The sequence below is a fragment of the Tiliqua scincoides genome, chromosome 9 (assembly GCF_035046505.1).
Source record: "Tiliqua scincoides isolate rTilSci1 chromosome 9, rTilSci1.hap2, whole genome shotgun sequence".
Taxonomy (NCBI): Eukaryota; Metazoa; Chordata; class Lepidosauria; order Squamata; family Scincidae; genus Tiliqua; species Tiliqua scincoides.
Window position 1 is genome coordinate 32,983,722 of NC_089829.1, and position 20,035 is coordinate 33,003,756.

General features: G+C 45.7%; 1 pseudogene; it reads right to left on the reverse strand.

The window, feature by feature from the left end:
• Positions 1 to 10,771: 10,771 nt before the first annotated feature.
• On the reverse strand, positions 10,772 to 10,888 carry LOC136660746 (5S ribosomal RNA; annotated as a pseudogene).
• Positions 10,889 to 20,035: the final 9,147 nt, after the last annotated feature.

Below are 20,035 nucleotides of genomic sequence, written 5' to 3' on the forward strand. Positions count from 1 at the left end.
GACAAACAATGATCACCTTAATTGTTAGCAGACATGAGGGTCTCAAGCAGTCGTACAGACAGCAAAATTGTCTTTTATTAAAAGACTTACTGGGACCAAGAAAGGACTGCAGTTATTGTTGAACACAGGCAGGAACAAGACCAGAAAAGAACCCCAATTAATAGTAGGAGACAGCAACCCATGTGCTTTTAAACCATTTCTGCCCAACGTTGCATATACACAACAGGGATCAAACATGTACGCCTGTGGGCTGGGTAGAAATGGTTTAAACAAGCAGCGGCCTTCCCCTGCTGGTGGAGGCAAACATGTACATATTTGCTGAGAACAGACTTGGTTCAGTCCACAGGCTGTCACTCCTCCAGCATGTTCCCCCCCCCTCCAGTGGCTCTTGCTGGTGTCCTTTTTGCTCTTTTCACCTCTTTTTAAACTGGGAGCCCTTTGGGGACAGGGAACCATTTGTTGATGTACGTACAAATTGATGGTAAGGCCACACCTGGAGTATTGTGTTCAGTTCTGGTTGCCACATCTCAAAAAGGATATAGTGGAAATGGAAAAGGTGCAAAAGAGAGCGACTAAGATGATTACTGGGCTGGGGCACCTTCCTTATGAGGAAAGGCTACAGCGTTTGGGCCTCTTCAGCCTAGAAAAGAGACGCCTGAGGGGGGACATGATCGAGACATACAAAATTATACATGGGAAGGATAAAGTGGATAGAGAGATGCTCTTTACACTCTCAAATAACACCAGAACCAGGGGACATCCACTAAAATTGAGTGTTGGGAGAGTTAGAACAGACAAAAGAAAATATTTCTTTACTCAGCGTGTGGTTGGTCTGTGGAACTCCTTGCCGCAGGATGTGGTGACGGCATCTGGCCTGGACGCCTTTAAAAGGGGATTGGACAAGTTTCTGGAGGAAAAATCCATTACGGGGTACAAGCCATGATGTGTATGTGCAACCTCCTGATTTTAGAAATGGGCTATGTCAGAAGGCCAGATGCAAGGGAGGGCACAAGGATGAGGTCTCTTGTTATCTGGTGTGCTCCCTGGGGCATTTGGTGGGCCGCTGTGAGATACAGGAAGCTGGACTAGATGGGCCTACGGCCTGATCCAGTGGGGCTGTTCTTATGTTCTTAACTACAATTCCCAGGAAGCCTTGCAGGTCTCTTGTTATCTGGTGTGCTCCCTGGGGCATTTGGTGGGCCGCTGTGAGATCCAGGAAGCTGGACTAGATGGGCCTACGGCCTGGTCCAGTGGGGCTGTTCTTATATTCTTATGTTTGCTATATAAACCACTTTATGAGCTACTTTTGGTTGAAAAGCACTATATAAATATTCTTAATAATTGCTGCTGCAGCAATTTAGAGGGAGCAACAGACTCTGCTGTGAGTCAGACCATCAGTTAATCTTCTAGTTCAATATTTGCTATCCTGACTGGGGCAGCCTATGGTTTCAGACAGGAGTTTTTCCCTGTCAAAACTGGAGATGCCAAGGTTGGAAACCAGGATCTTTTGCATGCAAAGTATACACTCCACCACTGAGCTATGCAGGTGGAGAAAATTCCTTGCATGCAAAAACCCTAAAAACTACCAGTCTAGAGATTTGTCTATGATTGGGATATTTTTTCTGTTAATTTTCTCCTGCAGCCAGTATTTTCTCTATCCCACCCCCCTCCATGTTCCCTATAAGATCCACTCTGTTGAGTTGACATGTCTCTCTCCTTCATTGAATTTGATGAACTGTCTTTCCTTTGTTCGAGCTACTGTTTCCAAGAGAGATGAACTACCTGCTTTGTGTCATGTGCTGCTGCAGGTGACTAATGAGAACATAACGTTTATGAGCTGTGCATTTGTATCCTTAAAAGCCTCAAATTAGCGCCATTTTTATGATAACAATAATTGTATTAACATAATTTGCTTGCCTTTTTTTCAGGCTCAAGCAAGTTAAATGACTTCAATTATAGACTTTTCCGAGACTATTCAAACCATTCGGGAAGCAACAAGAGTCCATGGTTGTCCCAAAGATGGCACCATGCTAGATTCATCTCTAATACAGATAATACAATTCTGGATCAACTTGATTTCTCACTTTGCAGGACCCTAGCCTAGTCTACTCTGCACTGGATTCCAAATGGTCAATTTACTGAAGAATTCACACACACACTAAGACCTCATAATCACATGCAGCAAAACGAGGTGGTGAAATCTTTACATGTTAGAGTGGATTCTAGCATACATACATGTGAACCTACACATGTGTTAAGGTCATCAGGAAGGAACTTTCTCCGTGGACATCACTGGCACACATTGAGCAGCTTTCAATAAGAGAGAAGGCCTTAAGAACATAAGAACATAAGAACAGCCCCACTGGATCAGGCCATAGGCCCATCTAGTCCAGCTTCCTGTATCTCACAGCGGCCCACCAAATGCCCCAGGGAGCACACCAGATAACAAGAGACCTCATCCTGGTGCTCTCCCCTACATCTGGCATTCTGACTTAACCCATTCCTAAAATCAGGAGGTTGCGCATACACAGCATGGCTTGTACCCCATAATGGATTTTTCCTCCAGAAACTCGTCCAATCCCCTTTTAAAGGCGTCTAGGCTAGACGCCAGCACCACATCCTGTGGCAAGGAGTTCCACAGACCGACCACGCGCTGAGTAAAGAAATATTTTCTTTTGTCTGTCCTAACCCGCCCAACACTCAATTTTAGTGGATGTCCCCTGGTTCTGGTATTATGTGAGAGTGTAAAGAGCATCTCCCTATCCACTCTGTCCATCCCCTGCATAATTTTGTATGTCTCAATCATGTTCCCCCTCAAGCGTCTCTTTTCTAGGCTGAAGAGGCCCAAACGCCGTAGCCTTTCCTCATAAGGAAGGTGCCCCAGCCCCGTAATCATCTTAGTCGCTCTCTTTTGCACCTTTTCCATTTCCACTATGTCTTTTTTGAGATGCGGCGACCAGAACTGGACACAATACTCCAGGTGTGGCCTTACCATCGATTTGTACAACGGCATTATAATACTAACCGTTTTGTTCTCAATACCCTTCCTAATGATCCCAAGCATAGAATTGGCCTTCTTCACTGCCGCCGCACATTGGGTCGACACTTTCATTGACCTGTCCACCACCACCCCAAGATCTCTCTCCTGATCTGTCACAGACAGCTCAGAACCCATCAGCTTATATCTAAAGTTTTGATTTTTGCCCCAATGTGCATGACTTTACACTTACTGACATTGAAGCGCATCTGCCATTTTGCTGCCCATTCTGCCAGTCTGGAGAGATCCTTCTGGAGCTCCTCACAATCACTTCTGGTCTTTACCACTCGGAAAAGTTTGGTGTCATCTGCAAACTTAGCCACTTCACTGCTCAACCCTGTCTCCAGGTCATTTATGAAGAGGTTGAAAAGCACCGGTCCCAGGACAGATCCTTGGGGCACACCGCTTTTCACCTCTCTCCATTGTGAAAATTGCCCATTGACACCCACTCTCTGCTTCCTGGCCTCCAACCAGTTCTCAATTCTCAACCAGTTCTCAACCAGTTCTCAACCAGTTCACTACCAGTTCTTGGTAGTGGCACTTCATCTATGGAGTGCCTGTCCAAGGGTTATCAAGCTTCTCCCTCTTGCCTGTTTTTTAGGGGGCAGCACAAAACCATTTCAGTTTCAGAGAGCTTTAACTCTTCCATTTCAGAGCAATCAAATGGCTTTCTCACTAAAAATGGCATGACAGGGAAAGGAAACATGGGGGCAGCAAACATTGAAGCCACCCTACCCATTGCCACGGTTTTGTGTGGATCTTGGGGTCCACCAGAATGAGGGGGGGCAACTGGGGATGAGAGCTGTTACCATCAGTTTTGGTTATGGGCTTCTCAGAGGCCACTGTAGGAAAGAGAATACTGGAATAATCCACAGGTACCACAAGGCTATATGGGAACAAAGACACTGGGGGGGGGGGGAACCGTATCTAATATCTGTGACCTGCAAGCCATCTTCTTCCAACTAGCAGTGCTGTTAAACTCACATATCTAAAATATACAATTTATTTTTAAATAGAGTCCAGAAACACATCCCATTTAGGAAATTGTCTGGAGCTACAGTCAGAAGCACTCTTATAAGTCCAGTCCTCTTGAAGTCACTATGCCTTCTGTCCTCACTCCACATCTCTGTGCTGCTGGCAAGGGAACGTGGCTCAGGGCTACCAATGGTTATTAGTCATGATCATTATACAAAATCTCCCAGTTCAGAGGCAGGCGGCACATGTTCACCGAGGATGATTCAGTTTTGTCATTGTGGCTCTGCGTGATTCAGCCCCTCCCTGAAAAGAAGGGAGATGGAAATATAGCAACCTAATGTACAGTTAAGGTTATCTTCATTTTCTTGGAATGAAAGAAGGCACAGGTTTCATGGTGTGCCTGATTGAACCATTAGGGATGGAGCATGACAGACGCTGATGCTGTTTTGCAAAAGCAAACTCTCCCAAGGCACCCATGCTTCACGCTTTCTCCTCAGGTAGAATCCACCTCTTTTTCTTGCTCAGATACACCTTTTCCAGAATTCGTTACTTCACCCCCAGCATGTCTGCTGTGAACTCTGTTTGCAAGCCGCATCTCTCCAGGGGTGTCATTGCGATGCTATTTATATGGAAGTCATGTTTCAAAAATCCCACAGGGGAACACAGTGCCCCAGATCTGGAACTCGGCTTACCAGAGGCCATTGCTTTAATCAATGCTGTATAACAGAGATGCTCCATTTGTGTGAACGGTTAGCTTAAAAATTCCCCAGATTGTCCCTGTTACTTTGTGCCATCGTTAGTCTTGCCTTCTCCCCCAAAAAAGCCTGCAGGAGAAGAGAAAGTTTAGCGCAGTGAGAAATACAGAATCTCTACATCCCAGGTGAAAAATACAGTCGATCAAAGAAGGAACTTAAAAATAGCTGACCTGTTACTGAATTTAAATTCTCCAAGGTCCCAAAATGTTCCTGACTCTACCTTAGAATTAGAGTTGCCAATTTGCTAAAAATGATCATGTTTCTCCAGCTTTTTGTTTGTTTTCAGGTGGACAAATGGAAAAGCTTAATCTTAGACCATTTAGGAGCCAGTCCTGGGCTCCACCTTTTCACTACTTGACCCCATTGGGCTCTGACCCAGTTTGATTTTCCTCCACTTTTCAAGGCTTAGCAGTCCCCACTTGCATATCACCATAGCCTACATCCAAAATCTCAGGGGTTGGAATACCTCTAGGCTGGCAACTCTTCTCAGAATGAATGTGATCGAGCCTTCAAACCATCATGATTTGGTCGGCTCCTGGATCTAGAGAGAAACGTCCAACCCATCGAGTTGATCAGCCAAACAGAGAGAAACTAAATTCTAGCTCTTTATCGAGACATTATTATTAATTAACAGTATTTATATACCGCTTTTCAACTAAAAGTTCACAAAGCGGTTTACAGAGAAAAATCAAATAACTAAATGGCTCCCTGTCCCAAAAGGGCTCACAATCTAAAAAGATGCAAATGAATACCAGCAGACAGCCACTAGAGCAGACAGTGCTGGGGTGAGGTGGGCCATTTCTCAGGTCTATCACCTCCATGTTGCTTTTGAACCCTGACCTAAACCAGGATTATGTTAGCCAAGGGCTGATTACATGATTGTGGGAAAACAACCTCTAATCTCACTTCATCCTGGGATTTTTGTGTACATACTGCCACACCATCAGAATCAGTCACCAATTCCAAGAAGGTTGGGAGATTTGCTGCCTCTTCCTGCAGGGAGAAGTGAAAAGAACATAGAGGAAAAGCTCCTGGTGCTATTCTGGCTTCCTCCCTCTGCAAGCCATCCATTTGCAGGCTGCTGTGCTGCTCCTGAGATCTGGCCCTCAATTAGCCAGCCAAAGCAGCCCACTTCAACCTGTTTCATGGTACAGCTGGCAGTGATGTCACTAGGGGCTGTGGGCCACACCAGGTGTCGCACCCAGGGGGGGCCACCACTACTTGCCAAAATTTTTAAAATCTTGGTATTTTCAAATAATAACGTCATGTTATTTATCAATCACTGTGTGATTTCACGTGGAATTCAATCAAACAAACCAAGCCAAAACACCTCTATTCTATCAAAAGTTATAGCCAAAAAAACCACCAGGGGCAGGCAATGGTACATCAACCCTTCCACTGCCTGGGGCATTGACCTGCCCACTGCATGGAAGGGGGTCTATCATAGGGGTGACACACTAACCTCCCGTACCAGCTGACTCAAACCCTAGTGTTGCCACTGAGGGCTGGCCCTATTGCTCATGCATGATTCTTCTACCAAACTTGAAACATCCTCCCATTCATTGACTTTTAAAAAGGCAGTGCACAACACCACTGGGGGAAATTACCACAGGCACCTGCCTATAAGTCGATCCCACAGATAAGTCGAGGGCAGGTTTTGAGCCAAAAAATCATGGAATTTTCTATGACCCTTGGATAAGTTGGGGGTTAAACTTAAGGGGGTGTCTGACTATAGTTTTGTCTGATTTTACCCCAGGCCAGATCTTGAAAAATAACCTACCAGTGATCATTACCTAAGAACTGTACAGTCTCTAATTTATTAAAAACATAGTAAAAGATCATAAGATCTTTGTTTCAAATGGAAAGGAGGATGACATCCTGGTGTTTCAAAAAACAGACCTCTGCCAAATGCAAAGCCTTTGCAAAAGGGAACCAGGCTGCAGCAACATTTGCAAAATTCTCTGGAGGAGAATAAAAAGTTAACTTTGGCTGGAATTTCCCAGCTAAGTTACTATAGAAACTAACGAGGAACCTGCCTGAGCTGAGAAATTACTTGACAAAAATTTTACATACTATAGGCGAGTATCTACGGTATATTTCCCTAAGGCCTTCAGATCCCTCTTGCAGATGTCCTTGTATCGCAGCTGTGGTCTACCTGTAGGGCGCTTTCCTTGCACGAGTTCTCCATAGAGGAGATCCTTTGGGATCTGGCCATCATCCATTCTCACGACATGACCAAGCCAACGCAGGCGTCTCAGAGGGATCTGAAGGCCTTAGGGATGGACCTCAACAAGTGGGAAACCCTGGCCTCTGAGCGGCCCGCTTGGAGGCAGGCTGTGCAGCATGGCCTTTCCCAGTTTGAAGAGACACTTTGCCAACAGTCTGAGGCTAAGAGGCAAAGAAGGAAGGCCCACAGCCAGGGAGACAGAGCAGGGACAGACTGCACTTGCTCCCAGTGTGGAAGGGATTGTCACTCCCAAATCGGCCTTTTCAGCCACACTAGACGCTGTTCCAGAACCACCTTTCAGAGCGCGATACCAGAGTCTTTCGAGACTGAAGGTTGCCAATACATACATACGGTATATTTCCAGTTCTTAAGCTGGAAATGTTAATTTCCACATATATTGAATCTTATGAGATAGTTCCTACAATGTCTAGACTAGAACTGAACATAAGAAGAGCCCCGCTGGATCAGACTAAGGGTCCATCCAGTCCAACTTCATATATCTCATAGTGGCCAACCAGATGCCTCTGGGACCACTTAAGACAACCAGATCCCTGTATCTTGTTCCCACCCCCTTGCACTTGGCATTCCAAGATGGGTTACCTCAGAGGTTGCACATAACCCATCAAGGTTTGTCACCTATGATGGACTTTTCTTTCAAAAATCTATCCAATCCCTTTTTAAAGGTATCTAAGTACCTGAGTGGCTAGGAGGACATGGGTTCCACCCCCCACGCCATACAAACACAACCCCCCCCTTGTGAAAATCTTGCTCTATGAAGCATGTTTCCAAACTGCACCGGATGGAAGAGCTATGAGTTGTTTTTTTTCCAAGCAGCTTTGCACAGAAATCGGTTTCATCTGAAAATATTGGCCATATTTAGTGGTGAACTATTAAGGCTTTGACTGCAGTGTCTGCACAATTGTGGGCATGACTCTGGTACAAGGAAATTGGCAGATGTTCACATGAAGTAGAAAGAAATATTTTTTAAATGCTCAGGGTAATAAAAATATATATAACCTATTATCCTTTTTTTCATAGATGTTTACCATTATTGTGTGTGGTGCTATGGGTAACAAATATAACCTTCCCCCACGCCCCCCTCCCATTATTTCATCTCAATAATGAAAGCTCTATCGCCACAGACATTCTTATATCTTGCGTACGTGTGTTTTGTTGTTCCTCTCCACCAGCAAGTACAGACGCAATTTTTTTCCAATCGGCAGATCTGAACAGACATGTACATTAAAGAAAATTGAACTGTGTGAAAACAAGGGTGAAAACTCCTTTTATTTTGTTTTTCAGCGACAAAACACACACACACACACACACACCAAAACACATCAACTGTTCTTGTTGTGGTAAACATCATGTAGCTTTTCGTCTCATTTCACAGAGAGCTGATTAATGGGTGCTGCTGGTCATGACAGCATCGCCCCCCCATTTCAGTAGCCTGCCCTCTAGCCCTTTCCAAATTTGTATACATTTGCACTGAAATGGCCAGGGGTGTCTAAGCCCCTGGAAGAGCAGCACAAACCAAAGCTGCCTCACCATGTTCCATAATGCCTCACCATCTTCAGCCACAAACTATCTTTGGGGAGGGGGGGAATAGAAAGCACCTGTCAAGGTCATAGAATGGTTGGCACTGACCTCCTTCGCTTCAATCCAGAACGCCAGCCATGCAGAGAGACAAGAGAGGGAGGTGGAAAGCAAAGTGTTCGTTGGAATATTTATGTCTTGGAAAACACGAATGGATATAAATAAAGCAGAAACTGCCAGGCACAGAATTGAATTTATTGCAAAGCAGGTTCCTGACCCATTTCAGCCACAGAAGTTCTTGGAGAGAACTCCAAAGCTGAAGAACTGCTGTAGGAAAGACTAAAAGAAGGTTTCTTCTAAACCAGGGGTGTCCAAACTTTTTGGCAGGAGGGCCACATCATCTCTCTGACATTGTGTCAAGGGCTGGGGAAAAAAAGAATTAATTTACATTTCAAATTTGAATAAATTTACACAAATGAATATATTAGAGATGGAACTTATATGAATGAATGAAGGTCTTTCAATACCTCAAGGCCTATAAATGGCCTTGCACAAAGCAAGGCCGGCCTTTCTTTCACTGCCACTGCTGCATCACAGTGAAATAGCGAGCAGTGGAGGGAGCCCTCGTCCCCCAGCTCATGCAAGAGGTGGAACAGTCACCCTCATGCTGATAGCAGTTGTATTGGGCCAGCATAGGCTCCAGTAAGTCTCCAGAGGGCCAGAAGCTAATTGGAGACTGGGGGCTCCCCACAGGCCGGATTGGGAGTCCCCAAGGGCCGCGAGTGGCACCCAGGCCAGGGTTTGAGCACCCCTGTTCTAAACCAACAGTGCTATTTTCAGCTTTCTAAGACTGTAGTCCAGCAGACGCTTACCTGACAGTAGGTCCCATTAAACTCAATGGGACTTACTCCTGAGATCATAGATCTCACGAAGGCTTTCGACCTGGTCAGCAGGGATGGCCTCTTCAAGATTCTCCCCAAGATTGGATGTCCACCCAGGCTCCTCAGCATCATCAGATCCTTCCACAAGGACATGAAGGGCACTGTTGTCTTTGATGGCTCCACATCAGACCCCTTTGACATCCGAAGCGGCGTGAAGCAGGGCTATGTTCTTGCACCAACCTTGTTTGGGATCTTCTTCGCTGTCCTGCTGAAGCGGGCCTTTGGAACTACAACAGAAGGCATCTATCTCCAGACCAGATCAGATGGAAAGCTCTTCAACCTCTTCCTCTTAACTTTCATTTCAGGTGCGCTCTCTCTCTCTCTCTCTCTCTCTCTCTCTCTCTCTCGTCAACTCAGACTACCTTAACATTCTCTACATGGAGCTCCCTTTCAAGCTTGTTCAGAAACTTCAGCTGATACAGAACTCATATCATATTAGTGCTTCTGTTATTTTGGTTTTATAAGTTCTTTGTCTATTTTTTTTCCAAGTTGCCCTGCATCCTTATTGAGAAGAATGGGATATACAGAAGAATAATTAATTAATTAATTTACCCCATTTGACCCTGGGAAACAGCTCCTTTTGTTTCACTGACCACGCCAGGATTGAGGGTGAGTCACATGGTCACCGCAGCACACCCTGTCCAGCAGGGGACGCATTTGGTCTTACAAGATTCTGATGGTGCCCCTCTTCCATAATTCTGGGTAAATTGCCTGCTAAAGAAGCATCTCCGAATCATTAGCGTTTCATTCAGAGACAAAACTGGGCTGTTTTGCTGTCAGCCTGTAATCTGTTACTAAAGGTGACCAAATAGTCCACACCAAACACTGTGATAGTACTAAGAACTCAATTCTGTCCTCCCCACCGCCACTGGTTCAGCTGTGCCAAGATGGGTGTGTTGTATCCGGTGGAGGGGTAAATTGGGAGGCTTCAGCAGGGAAAGGGGATATAAATCCCCTTGCGTGGGTCACCCCTGACCCACACTAAAAGAAGTCTCCCATGTCTAAAGAAGAGAAAGGGGGTGGAGAGGCTGTGCTGGAGGGGATAGGAACTGGATTGATCCTTTAGTGCCAGATTCACCCCTCCTGCAGCCTCCCTGCCTAAAATGGCCACACTGAGTGCTATATGTCCATCAGCAGCCATTTCGCAATAGCAGAAGTGACTTCCGCTGTTGCAGAGGGCTCCGTAAGCCAGCCCAATTCTCAACAGGATTGGGCCATAATGCTGGTAATGTATCCAAACTGATTTAGTTGAGCATGACCTCTTGGTTGGCAACCTTCAGTCTCGAAAGACTATGGTATAAGCCTACAGCACCCAGTATTCCCAGGAGGTCTCCCATCCAAGTACTAACCAGGCCTGACCCTGCTTAGCTTCTGAGATCAGACAAGATCAGGCATGTGCAGGGTAACAGTTGCTGACCTCTGCCTCTAGAAAGACTCTTCAAAAGTAACATGGCAGTATCACTTCCATTTTTACCAGGCAAGAAAATGGAAGTATTAAAATGTTCTAAAAAACAAATTTGTATCTCCAGAAGTTCGGTATAAATGAAAAGAGTTCACTCCTCTGCACTCCTTTTGGAGTTTAGCAATTAAAGATGCTGCAATGCCCTCTAAGAGCAATCTGGAGTTGATTTTTATTCAGTGTGGAGGATCTTCAGAAACCTTATTATACCATTTCAAAGACCAAACAGAAAAAGAGAGAGAAAGAGAAGAAGAAAAACATCTTGGAAACTAGGCAGAGTATTAATATTGAAGGGGGTCCTTTTGCCCTTATATGCACTTAGGGGAAAGATTTGTATGCTAGCTCTAGGGGACTTCGCAATACTGAAAGTTCTAATATTTTGAGTGTTAGAAACAAAATCCATAGGTTCTGAACTGCATAGAAAATGACCATTTTCCTTTGTAACCTGCACATTGCTGGGGGGCACAAGGCAAAAAACCTGAGCACTAAACAGAGGGGTATAACTTGGTAATAAATCTCCCAATGTAAGATATTTTCCTAGTGAAGAATGGGAGCACTGCAGCAAAATGAAGCTCAAATTTATCATCAAAAGTCATTTCCATACAGCTTGTGAAATATCCATTCTGATTGGAAGATTGCGACACGACACCTGCCTTTTGCAACCCACAGTTTAAAAAAGCAGCACAAACACCACAGTGGTTGCTGAGGAAAAATTAATGAGAGGAAATGCTTGGCAGGTTCATGCTGAAAAACATAGGCATTGATCAGGCGAGAGGTTTACTCGAGAACCACATTCTGATAGGAAAGCCATTGATATTTGCACCACACAGACTGGCTTGCAAAATACGCACTTGGAAATCATACACGCTCACACAGACAGAAACCTAGGAAAGGAATGAGATGGAGATCACCACCTCCAGATCTTTTCAAACTTCCTGTCTTCAGGAAACGCTTTCCACATTGTCTTGTCTGACAAGAGACCTCCTACATACCTGCCAACATGGAAACTCTGGGCATTGTAGATGTTTCTGGAGCATGTTCTAAGAGGTACACCATCAGTACCTGCATAGCATTGGCCTCACTGTTGCCTACTTGGGCTGCCAAGTCCACAAGTCAAGTCCAATCAAGATTTATTGTATTATGAAAACATGCTCAATGGCTGCTGCATCAGCAGCCCAATCCTATTCAAGGTCCCCCAACACTGATGCAGCAGTGCTAGCACAGCTTGTGCTGCGTACTGTGGGGGAATTTTGCATGCTGGAGGTCTCCGCAAGGTAAGGGGACATTTGTCCTCTTGCCCTAGGGAAAGCCCCAGCAAACAAAATGGGGCAATTAAATAGTGGCACAAGTCCATGTTGCCCATGTTGGCAGATTGGGCCAGGGAAAGGGGATATGATACAGCATGCACCCCTGCTGCCTATCTCACCCTCCTTCCAGTCCCAAGCCTCCCATTCCTAGCCCCTGCTGCCATCCTTCCTCTGTCTTGTTTCACCCCTCCCTGCCCTCCACCACCTTGTTCCTCCTGCTCCAGCACACTGCTGCTTGCACTAGTGCTGGCGAGATGGCATAGGCCTTCCCACCAGTGCTCCTAACCAATGTGCTGTTACAACATGCTTTACAGCACATTTGTGATGTCCTGTGCCAGTGGAACACACACTTTGCCGGTGCAAGCAGAAGACAGGATTGGGCCATGAGTCTTTGGCCTTAAAGGCCAGATAGTCTCCCCTTCACTTCCTGATTCCTGCATCATCAGACTTCACGTCCAAGCCAACAGTGCCAAAGCTCTGTTGTTTATAGGCACGAACACACTTGAGAATATTTGGCTGCAGCCTCCGTGGATGCAACCTTGCTGTCCCTGAGATGTTCAAAGGCCCACATGAGTTCCTGATCAGCATGCTTATCACATTGTTCTAACACACACTCAAGTAGCAATGCATTGCTCACATCCACAGACATGCAACAGAAAATGCCAAATCCACACTGTGTAAGAATGGGACTTTTGGCATACACCTTCAGGCAGCATAGGCAGGGCGGAACCCTATTTCAGTCCTCAGGGGCTCGGCAGCACGAGGACGTAGACGGGGCCCTGGCCGGGACCGCGGGGTCCACCTCAGAGGCTCAGCGGCTCGAGGTGGCACAGTCTGCAGTCTGGCTGCCTTCCCCTTAAGGGACAGACATGGATGAGATGCGCTGCCCAGTAACGGGGCGCGTCTTGGAGCCGGGTGCATGCCCGCCTGGGGGCAGAGGTTTCTGGTACCGCCCAGAGGTCCGCCTCCGCACCACAGGGGGCTTCACTGCCTCGGATGCTGCAGGTCTCAGCCTACTCTTCTGTTGAGAATGAAATAAAGTGGCCCTTTCTCCCATATCTGTTGTCTCGAGTGTTCATTGGACAGTGCGGAAACAAAATGCCAGATCCACATTGTGTAAATTTGGGTGGGTGGTAGGGCAAAGAAGAGAGAGTGAGAGATAATTTTCATCTATAATCAGCTATAATCTATAATCAGCTAGAGTTTGTTTGTTTGTTTGTTTGTTTGTTTGTTTGTTTGTTTGTTTGTTTGTTTGTTTGTTTGTTTGTTTAGAGAAGTATTTGTATCCTGACTTTCTCCCCATCAGGAGGACTCAAGGTAAATCACATATCCAGCTGGAAACCAATTAACAAAGCACAATTAAATCAAAATTCATCAGCCAATTTAAACAGGAACAATGCAGCACAGCTTACCTATGCTCAAGACTTGGCAGAACAGGAAGTTGTCACACTCCTGCAAAAAACAAACAAACAAACAAACAAACAAACAAAACAGTGAGGGCCATGTGGACATCTTCTGTTGTGGTGGTCCGCAATAAGGCCCTTGCACACATTTGCCAAATGTGCTTCAGAGGCAGGCAACCTAAGAGAGCTTCTCTAGTTGTAAGGGGATAAGCAGATACACATGGGGAGACTTTGGGAGTAAGCCTTCCAATTGGCCAGACCAGCAAAAAAAAGAAAAAAAAACAACCTGAGAGTTTTTATAGGTGTCACCTGATCAGATCTTATTTATCGGGGGGAGGTTTCCTTGATGGGTAAGGCTGGTCCTTCTAAAGTCCCTTTAGCTGGCATATGAACTGATTTACAGCTCAATTCTATGCATGTCTACCCAGAAATAAATCCCATCAGTGGCAACGCTAAGAGGTGCAGGCTGCACCAGGTGACATGCACCGGGGGGGGGGGGGAGTGACACCACTATTGGCCAAAATTTTTAAAATCTTGGTACTTTCAAATAACACCATCATATTAAATATCATTAAATACATAATTTCATGCAGAATGCAATGAAACAAACCAGGTTGAAATATCTCTATTCTATCAGAAGTTATAGCAAAAAAAAAAAACCACCAATGGGTGGGGCAATGTCGCATCACCATGCCCACTGACTAAGTCATTGCCCCTCCCACTGCATGGGAGGAGGTTCATTATGGGGGTGACATTCTGGCCTCTCGCAAACACTAGTGATGCCACTGTGTCCCATTATAGTCAATCGGGCTTTCTTTCAGGTAAGTGTGTGTAGGATTGCAGCTTCACTATCGCCACACATCACTCCAGTGACCAGTTCAAAGCCCACTGTGGACTTCTACCCTAACAGAAAGCTGTGCTTGCATCACTCCTAACACATCTACTTTTGGATTAAGTATTATATTTCTAACAACAGCAGATACGATGAAAAAATTCTGGATTGGAGAATGTAGATTAAGATGCCTGTGCTTACACAAAGACTGCCAGCAGGGAGAGACTGTACAATTGTTGATTCTTATTTGCAAGTTTCAATGTTCCCATCATGTTGATGGATACCACTTCTTCAAGGAAAGGGCATCTTCTGGTGAAAATAGAAACACAGCCTTGTGTAATTCGATTGGAAAACATTTGTGGTTTTGCTTTGATTTTCAAGTCAGGTCTGGGAGTCTCTTGGCGTCTTCCTCCTGTCGCGGTGATTACATTTATCAAGAAAATGATCTATGGCAGATGAAACCTTTGGGCTGAAGATGTGCTAATGGCACAACTTGTAACTTCAGGATACAAATTAGTGTGTTGTTCAAGGCCACCGGTAAAGATGGCCAAAGCCATCTTCAAAACTGAAGGAAGTGATTTTCTTTGGATGAATTTAGCATCTGCTCTGGCTTTGATTAAACATTCAGAAGACTTTTCAGGGGTAAACATTGTTTAATAAGTGGCCCAAATGAATTGTAATTCTTCCAGTAGGCAGCTAAAATTTTTGTGAACAGATGGAAAGTGGCTTGTCTCTCTTACAATGCAAATTAAACATTAGATCGGTAATTGAAAATAGCTTTGAATTAAAGCGGGTGAACTCTTTTGATATAAGCGTACAAAAACATGGGGGCCAAACGCAATAGAACCCTAGCACTTTGCAGAACCCAAAACTTTCATCTCCAGTTCTGGCAGCTCCTGACACTCCCAGAATCAGTATAGTGGTTAGATTAGGAATGAGGCCACCAGGTTTCCAGTCTACCAAGAAGCTAACCTTGGGCCAGCCACACTCTCACAGCTTAACCTGCATCACAGAGTTACTGGGAAGATGAAATGGGAGGGAAGGGGAAGCAGTTAAGCTTTCCTGATCTCCTTGGAGAAAGGGTGGAGAGAAAGACTCCTTCCCCCGCTGCCAGAACTTCAGCCGGGACCATCAACATAAGGGAAAGTCTTTCCATGGGGTAGTTGTATTACAGACCAACCCCACTTGGCTTTATTGCTGGCAAAATGAGTCTTTTCCCTGTGCTAACTGCTGCAAAAGTGCCATAAAGCACATTCTGGAAGCATGCTCAGTAGTGTACTGTTGGTACGCCAGTGTAAAGGCTGACATCTTCCTACTCATTTCATTGGTTCTCCTGCTATTCATCAGAGCAGATAACCCAGCGGGAGAGGCAGGAGAGTGTGGAAGAGGGCATTATGGGGGTGAAAGGAGGACAAAACTGAATGCGGAGGGAAATGTAATGGGACAGAGGAAGGGTGGATCCAGTGGTGATGGCACACGCTGGATCTTATCCCTCTTTCTTGCAGGCTCCCCACCCCCTGTCTCTTCTCAAACTTGCACTAGCAAAATGGGGGGATTTCAATCCTCTTTATCCTCTGAAGCCTTCCAATCTTCTCCCCACTGAATACATTGTGTCTGTTTTGGCACAGCTGTACCAGTACATGGAGGGGAATAGGATTGGACAGTCCAATCCTGAGCCGCCTAGGACACGGGGCTGTACCAGCGCCAAAAATGGCTGCCAATGCTTCCTGTGTTCTCTGGGCAGCCGCTGCCGGCTCCACAGGAAAAGAGGACTTTCATCCCCCTGGGTAAACTGAGTTGCCCCACAGTGGGGCTACTTGATTCTCCACTGACCCAAAGGTCTGTGGAGAATCAAGAGCCTCTGTGTCAGGCAGTGAGCCAAACACAGAAGCTCTGGATCTGGTGGAGCTTTGCTCCACCTCCTTCCCTTCCCACTCCCTCCCACCAGAACACCTCCTCCCAGTCATTGCCCTGCCTCCCCCCTCCCCAGAATGCCTCCTCCCTGCCGTCTCCGTACCCTCCGCCCCCCTCCTCCCTCCCTGGAATGCCTCCTCCCTGTCTCCCCCCACACCCCCACTTACCTCTCCACTGCTTGGCAGGCTGCACAACCGCCAAGCAGCAGAGCTTTAATGTCAGTATCAATGGGAGTCTGGTCAAAGTAGATCAAAGATTAGTTGTTGGTGGAAGAAAGATAAAAGCTAACAGGTTGCAGCTTGTTCAGGTTCATAACTGGAGGGGGGACACATGAAAGAATCCAAAGCAAAGGAAGCTGTTTCAAATTCTAAACTGTTGAGTTGTGCCAGTGATATAGTACTGCAAAATTGCACAGGGACGTCAGGGATTTAAGGGGGAACATTTGAATCCACACACTAAGCCAGATTGGGGTGACACCCATATCAATATCTATGTTTCTTGAGCTAGATTCTTCCAATCAAGGGTATTTTTAAACTCACATACTTGAAATCCAGAGAACCAGGGATAAATCCAATTTATGAAATTATCTTCAGATACAATCTTAAGCACACTTGTCAGTTAACTAGGTCTCTTGAGTCAAGTCTCTTTCTCGTCCCCATTCTACATCATTGGCAGGCTCCTGTCAGAGAAACATAGGCTATACCAAGAAGTGGCTATTAGTCATGATAATTATATGGAATATCTTAAGCAATCAAGTCACTAAACTGTTGCCAGGGATGGGTGATGGGAGAGGGTTAATGCTTGGGTTTCCCCAAGCATCTGACTGACTAAGGTGCTGGATGAGATGGACCCTTGGCTCTGCTTACATCTCCTAGAAGTTATGAAGGGGCTGTCGTTCGGTGTGGGAGCACCTGGTTTGCACACCAATCCCAGGTTCAATCCCTGCCATTTTTAGGCTGGTCAAACAAGAGTCCCACCTGAAACCCTGGAGAGCTTCTCTGTCATTCAGCATAGACAGTACTAAGCTAGATAGACTTAGATCAGCGATTTTCAACTGGCGTGCAGCGGCCATGTGCCATGCATGGTTTGCTGATATGCTGTGGGAGTTTGGGGGGAGGGTCATTGGGGATTGTAACCTCTCCCCCCACCAGCACCGCAGTGTGGTATGTCAGTTGTCAAAAAATAGATGGTGTGCCCTGAAAATTTTAGTACCTTGTCGGTGCCCCATGAGATAAAAAAAAGGCTGAAAATTGCTGAGGTCTGCCTCAATATAAAGTAACTTCCTATGAGGCAGAGAGGGAAGCTAGACATATGACTGCTATTTGGGGGGAGCAAGCCCCCATTTAGCAACAGCTAGTCTGGCCCTCACACACTGCTTGAGTACTCCTGTTGGCTCCCACCCATCAGTTAGGTATGACCTGCCTTCCAAGCTTCAGAAACATCAAGTGGCCATCAGAAAAACAAGCTGGGCTATTTCTTCACTGGACATATTATGGCAGTATGTCCATTGCAAACACCCAATTCAGGCTGCATCCATTTCATTTGTGCATATTCCACCTTGCATTTTTGATAACAACTGCAGGCGGGGCGGGGGGAACCCTGTCAGTTGTTTTGACAAGCGGAACACAACACGCGTTGAAACAAGCCTCCCCAACGGCTCCATTCCATTTCTATTACCACAGTGTCAGCGACGCGATACGTGTCTCGGTTGCAATTGGCAGTAGGCTCACCGTCTCTTTCCCAAGTGACGCCTTGTAGCCTTGAATAAAGCCATACGGTGTCAACATTTCACAGCTGACAGCTTTGGGGCCCATCATGTCTCGTCGTATTATATCAGTCTATTGTGTTATATAAGCAAGCATGACTGATTCAGCTTGACGTCCTGTATCTTCAGGGAATTTTTTTCTCCAGGTCAACACGTTGGGGGAAAACTGCAGGAACCCCTCCCTTAAAAAATGTCTAACATGAAAGATTGAACCACAATACTTTGTTCTTGGTTAACCTCCATCTCCACTATGGAAGGAGTTTCTCTGGATCAAAAAGATCGTCTACCATGCTGGCACTGTTCTAGAGAATAAAGCTTTCATGATCTCTGGCCTCATCGGTGTATGAAAGCTTCTTCAGCTGATCTCCTCCTGGGAGTTGGGCCATCTATATTTAAAATCATGCACTGTAAAATCTGCAATGCAAGCCCAAAATATCACTCTGTTTTACCCTACGTGGTTTTTTCTCATCCAATTTCTCGATATCGTTCTGCTCTTCTTCCCATGATACTCTTCCGTATGACCTTCTCTCCTCCCATTTTATCCCCCTCAGGGTGCACTCCTCCGTACATTTACTTGGGAGAAGCCCCACTAAACACAGAGGGAGTGCCCCTTTGCATTCAGTCTGAATGACAAATACCCAGAAGATGTATAGCAACATTTTTGTGTATTCCATCTCCATTTATACTCGACTTCCCCACTCCCCCCCCCCCCAGGGATCTCTCCTATTTTCAATTTTTTCAGGTTGTAACAAAATTATAGATTGTAAACTCGTTGAGTAAGCAATCAGTCCTTTTTCTGATATTATTTTGTAAGGCTTTATGTACACTGATGGTCCTGAATTTCCAACCATTGTTACTCTGCTTTTTCATCAAGAAGATCATCAAAGGAACCCAATTAACTAGAACAGCAAGGTTTTAAAAAAAAACCTAAGCAACACATACCATAACTTTTACAAAATCAACAACCCAGTCCTACCTAACTCACCTCTTGGTGATGCGGTGGCTTCTGCTGCATCCTGCCGGAGAGTTTTGGATGCTGGAGACATTTGTCCCCTTGCCCCAGGATAAGCACCAGCAGCTGCTATGGACTAACTTAGACTTGCACCAGTTCAATGGCTGCTGCATGTCCACGTTGATCTGTGAAGGTGGATCAAGCCAGGAAGGAGGGGTTAGGATTTGGTATACACTGCCACTGATTCCACCTTGTCCTGGGCCAAATCCACCCTCCTTCTTGCCCTCACCCCGCCCCATCCTGCCCACCCCTCCCCTTTCCACCCACCCTGCCAACCTCCATGCCAAGTCAACTCCTCCTGCATCCATTGACATGTGGAGTGCAGTCACATTTGTGAGGACTGTAAAGGAGGTTACGCCAGCAGAGTGCCAGTTCTGCTGATGTACTCCTTTGATAGAATCAGGCCAAAAGTGTTGCTTCTTTGACTGACATGGAAGTGATGCATTTCCAGACTCAAACTTCTTACATTACCTCTGCTTTAGACAAGCCCACCTTTCAGCAAAGCAAACCTCTCTGCTTTACCTGCTGTACAACCCACTTGCATGCCTGCACAACCAAGGTGCTTTCCTGTGGCATGAATAAAGTAGGAACTGCTTAGCAGGGGGAGGAAATCAATGACTTGGCACTTTGAAGACGTACCCAATTAGCAATCCAACTGCCCAGTAGAGCCATTGATTTATCTTTCTAGGAAGACAGCGCCTTTCCGTCTGTACAAAAGAGCTTCTCTTCAAGATGGCTCAGGGATGCTGAGCCTTATTATCTCTGAAGCAGGACTCTGGCTTCTTGCCAGAGGAAATCCTTTCGGAAACAAGATTATCAAAAACCAATCCTTCCATCAACCTTTCTCTTCTCTCTGGACAGACCTGCTCAAA